Source organism: Pelophylax lessonae, assembly GCF_965119305.1.
Source record: "Pelophylax lessonae genome assembly, chromosome: 13".
Taxonomy (NCBI): domain Eukaryota; kingdom Metazoa; phylum Chordata; class Amphibia; order Anura; family Ranidae; genus Pelophylax; species Pelophylax lessonae.
In genome coordinates, this window is record NC_138780.1 from 114,559,882 (window position 1) to 114,565,881 (window position 6,000).

The window sequence follows — 6,000 nt, forward strand, 5'->3', positions numbered from 1 at the left end:
CACTAATGCACTTCTGGAGGAATGGTCAAACATTCCCATAGACACACTCCTAAACTTTTTGGACCGCCTTCCAAGAAGAGTTAAAGCGGTTATAGCTGTAAAGGGTGCGCCAACTCAATAATGAACCCTACGGACTAAGACTGGGATGCCATTAAAGTTCAAGTGTGTGTAAAGGTGGGTGTCCCAATACTTTTGGTAATATAGTGTATTAACAAAAAGTAATTATGTATTTATTTAACCACTTCTCGACTGGAAGGTTTTAACCCCTTAATGACCAGGCCATTTTTTGCGATTCAGCACTGCGTTACTTTAACGGTCATATAGAACTTTCTTTTGGTGGTATTTGATCACCTCCGCAATTTTTTTATTTTTTGCGCTATAAACCAAAAAAGAGCGACGATTCTGGGGAAAAAAAACAATATTTTTACTTTCTACTATTAAACATTCCCAATAAAAAAAAAAAAAATTAAATCGCAATTTTTTATCATTTTAGGCCAATATGTATTCTGCTACATATTGTTGATAAAAAAATCCCAATAAGTGTATATTGATTGGTATGCGCAAAAATTATTGCATCTACAAACTAGGGGAAAGATTTATGTTTTTTTTTTTTTACTAGTAATGCAGTTATTCCCCTGTTTATGAAAGCCAGAATGGAAACTTCAAGGAGGATTTCCTACAGGACCTGGAAATTTTATGTGGCCTGGTATGAGGCTAGGAAGTTTCATCCTTGTAAGTATGTTGTGGGGCATACTTTGGCTTTTTTTCCAAATGGGTTAGTATGCATCTCGCTTTAAAGCGGAGTTCCGGGCACAAAAACGATATTTTTTTTTTGTGCCCCTCCGTTAGGTAGACCTCACCTGTAAAGGAATTGGATAGTTATTTTTTTTTTTTTTGTTTACTTACCTGGTAAATGAAGATCGAAGATACTCACCTCAGAGTACTTCCTCCCTCGGAGCCGCGGCTCAGCCCGTCACTTCCTGTCTCGCTATGATTCCTGGGAGCTGAACGTCATAGCTCCCAGGAATCAATGCGACGGCACCGACCCCGCTCGTCATTTCCGGGCGACGCCGCATTCCCCTGCTAAACAGCTTCTGGGCATGCCCAAAAGCTGTGGAGGAATGCAGCGCCGCACCGGAAGTGACGAGAGGGGCCGGTGCGGCGCATTCTGGGACAAGAAGACGCGGAAGAAGACACAGAAGAGGACCGCGCCGGCTTCAGCTGCCCACAAGAGAGATGGAAACGCTGTGGAAGAAATTTTATAAGTAAGTATTTCTTCTAAAAGGTAAGTGTGAACCGGGACAGATCAGAGGCTAGCCATTGTGGAATGTGCTAGCCCTGACTGTCCCGGGGGTATGTTTAGTAAAAAATGACCTCTGTGCCCGGAACTCCGCTTTAAGTACAATCAAAGACCAGATTTCAGCTTTTGGCAGTCCTTTTTTCAGAGACTGATTGTTTTTCTTTCTTTGGTGCATGCCTATGTGCAAGTTTTGGTTCTTTCTGTTCTACAGAGGCCTCCATTTGACCCTATTCCAGACCTTCCCTGAGTTCTTTTGACACGGAAGGTGGTGTTCCTGGTTGTCATTATGTTGGCAGGAAGGGTTTTTGCAAAGAGCAATTCTGGATCCTTTACTATGACAGTGTGGTCCTTGGGCCTTTAGCCATCTTTCTTTCCTAAGGTGGTTTGGTTTTCCATTTTAACCAGGATATTGTATATTCTTCTTTTTTCCTAAGCCTCAGCTGCAGGGGACTAGGCTCTCCACACATGTAGATTTGGTTCAAGATGTCAGTATGTACCTGAATTTGACAGCCACAGTCAGGCAATCAGGCTCTCTGTTTATCTTTCCTGATGGGCAAAGAGTGGTCACGAAGCTACTAAGTCTACTAGTTCTCGCTGAATTTGGCAGCTTCTTTCTCAAGCTTATGGTGTGTAATAAAAAGGGACCTCCTTTTCTGGTGATAACTTATTCTACCAGAAGTGTATGTGCTTTCTGGGCTATCCGTCATCAATCTTCAGCGGCTCAAGTGTTCAACCTGGTCTTTAATTCACACTTTCATAAGACTTTACCAGGTAGTTTTTGACCTGCTGGAGGTTACGGTGTTCCTCCTCTCATGGGCATTGCTTTGGGGGACATCCCTGCATGTAGGGAATAATAAGGTTGCTCTGTGTCCCATGATGTACAATAAAGAAAACTAGAGAAATCTCTTCAACAGAGCCCTAGATTGCAGTAAAAAATTGATAGGGGGTTCAAAACCTTCCCCATTCCATCCAAAACTAAGAAAAAACTGTTTTAGCTAGACAGATACCTGAAAGAAAATACACTTAATGAGAGAAAAAACATTCAGTAGTGCCCCTCTTTTCTTCAACTAGAGAACGTGAAGCAGTTTTTACTAGCATCTTTGTACATTCTACACTGTTCAAATGGAGGCTATCCTTAAGATGTTTACGTAATATCAAAAAGAAAAGCATTAACTTCTTTAAAGGTTTGCAGCGCCAGGCAGTGTGACAGGCTGCCTATAGCAGAAAAAACACCTAAATAATGATATAGACATTTTACAATCTTCAGCAATATTAATCTCATATGGCAGTATTGTGACTAATGATGTAAACATTTATATGCATTAAATACAGCCAACTACAATGTTTTTTCCTGTAATGGCTAACCAGGTAATATGCAAGTCTGACAGCCCCGCCCCCCCCCCCCCAAACTAGGTTGTTGACAGCACAGTCCAGCATAGAAAGGCATGGCACAAGGCGCATATTTAGTCAACTTGAATTAACAAAAGGTTATAGATTCCTTTCCTTCATTCTGCTGGCTTAACAAAATAAATTTGACAGATTTCACTAAACCATGTGTACGAATGAATCTCTCATGCCATTTAATGTATTCTGACAGTCAGCACCCATGACAGTCAGTTATTATTCAGCCAACAATTTTCCACCTGGCTCTTTTGACCTTCAGACTGGTGGTGGTAAGACCATTCACAGATGGAATTTTGGCCGATTCAGCAGAAAAGTCCCAAGATTCCATCCATGTATGGCCTGCTTAACTCAATGAATGCAGCTGTGCACTTTGATTGGTCAAGCTCCTTACTATCCAGAGATACTGTCCTTTCAGACATTTTAACCTGGTGCAACAATTTTTCATTTGGGATGACAACTTTTCTACAGTATGCCTCTGTAAACAGCAGGGAAGGCTTGGGCAACAAGAAGGTGATGAAATACAAATAAGTGATCATGACTTAATGCATCTATAACTTACTATATACACTGATCAAAAAAATTAAAGGAACACTTTGAAAACACATCAGATCTCAATGGGGAAAAATATCATGCTGGATATCTATACTGATATGGACAGGGTAATGTATTAGAAATCAAAGGATGCCACATTGTTTGATAGAAATAAATATTATCAAACTACTACTAGGCTGAATTTAAAGACACCCTGAAAATCAAAGTGAAAAAATGATGCAGCCAGTTAGTCCATTTTGCAGAAATTTCACTGCAGCATCTCAAAATGGTACCCAGTAGTTTCTATGGCCCCCACGTGCTTGTATGCATGCCTGACAATGTTAGGGCATGCTCCTAGCGAGACAACGGGTGGTGTCCTAGGGTATTTCCTCCCAGATCCTGAACCAGGGCATCACTGAGCTCCTAAACAGACTGAGGTGCAACCTGGCAGCGTTGGATGGACCAAAACATAATGTTCCAGAGGCGTTCTATGGGATTTAGGCCAGGCAAGTGTGGGGGTCATTCAATGGTATAAATTCCTTCATCCTCCAGGAACTGGCTGCATGCTCTCGCCACATGAGGCCAGGCATTGTCGTGCACCAGGAGGAACCCAGGACCCAATGCACCATTGTAGGATCTGACAATGGATCCAAGGATTTCATCCCGATACCTAATGGCAGTCAGTGTGCCATTGTCTAGCCTGTAGAGGTCTGTGCATCCCTCCATGGATATGCCTCTCCAGACCATAACTGACCCACCACCAAACCAGTTAGGCTGAACAATGTTACAGGCAGCATATCATTCTCCACTGCTTCTCTAGACCCTTTCACGCCTCTCACATGTGCTCAGGGTGAACCTGCTCTCATCTGTGAAAATCACAGGGCGTCAGTGGGCGTCAATCACCAATTCTGGTGTTCAATGGCAAATGCTAATTGAGCTCCACAGTGCTGGGCAGTGAGCACAGGGCCCACTAAAGGATGTCAAGTCCTCAGGCCACCTTCATGAAGTCTGTTTCTGATTGTTTGGCCAGAGATATTCACACCAGTGGCCTGCTGAATGTCAATTTGTAAGGCTCTGACAGTGCTCATCCTGTTCTTCCTTGCACAAAGGAGCAGATACTGGTGCTGCTGATGGGTTAAGGACCTTCTATGGCTCTGTCCAGCTTTCCTAGAGTAACTGCCTGCCTCCTGGAATCTCCTCCATGCTCTTGAGACTGGGCTGGGAGACACAGCAAACCTTCTGGCAATGGCACATATTGATGTGCCATCCAGGAGGAATTGAACTGCCTGTTCAACCTTTATAGGGTCCAGGTATTGCCTCATGCATCCAGTAGTGACACTGACCCTAGCCAAATGCAAAACTAGTGAAAAACGGCCAGAAAAGATGTGTGGAAAAAAATGTTTGTGGCCTCTACCTGTAAAACCATTCCTGTTTTGGAGGTTCTCAATTTTGCCCATCTAGTGCACCTGTTGTTAATTTCATTAACACCAAGGTAGAGTAACAGCCCCCTCTGCTACTTAATTGACCAGATCAATATCCCAGTAGTTTAATTGATTTGATGCTATACTCTGATTAAAAAGTGTTACTGTATTTTTTAAGCAGTGTATTATGTGTCTTTGTCTGATCTGTTTTAGTGTTTTAGAAACATTTGGAAATGCGTACATAATGATTTCTGATGATCTGATGGCCAGTTATAACCTAAAATCTCCTAGGAAATGACCAGGTCTAATATGCAATGACATCTGCATCAATGCTGGCTAACAAGTATGAAGTAAAAGCTTAAAATTATTATTTTATTTGATATGATTGTAAACTTAGTCATTTGATATTAACATAATTGGGTACCACCCTCTTGCTGACTAGCCATTCTTAGGCCAACATCCTCCATTTTAAAAACAATCACCTAAGGCTAGCTAGAATTTCAGGATTATGCCATCTACTAAAATTACAGTGGGTACGAAAAGTACTATTAGTATTACTATTAGTACTATAGTATTGCAGCCATTTTCTAAAATCCTTTAAGTTCATTCTTCTTCCTCATGAATGTACACATAGCACCCCATACTGACAGAAAAGCACAGAATTGTTGACATTGTTGCAGATTTATTAAAAAAGAAAAACTGAAATATCACATGGTCCTAAGTATTCAGACCCTTTGCTCAGTATTTAGTAGAAGCCCCCTTTTGATCTAATACAGCCAGGAGTCTTTTTGGGAAAGATGCAACAAGTCTTTCACACCTGGATTTGGGGATCCTCTGCCATTCCTCCTTGCAGATCCTCTCCAGTTCTGTCAGGTTGGATGGTAAACGTTGGTGGACAGACATTTTTAGGTCTCTCCAGAGATGCTCAATTGGGTTTAAGTCAGGGCTCTGGCTGGGCCATTCAAGAACAGTCACGGAGTTGTTGTGAAGCCACTCCTTCGTTATTTTAGCTGTGTGCTTAGGGTCATTGTCTTGTTGGAAGGTAAACCTTCGGCCCAGAGCACTCTGGAGAAGGTTTTTGTCCAGGATATCCCTGTACTTGGCCGCATTCATCTTTCCCTTGATTGCAACCAGTCGTCCTGTCCCTGCAGCTGAAAAACACCCCCACAGCATGATGCTGCCACCACCATGCTTCACTGTTGGGACTGTATTGGACAGGTGATGAGCAGTGCCTGGTTTTCTCCACACATACCGCTTAGAATTAAGGCCAAAAAGTTCTATTTTGGTCTCATCAGACCAGAGAATCTTATTTCTCACCATCTTGGAGTCCTTCAGGTGTTTTTT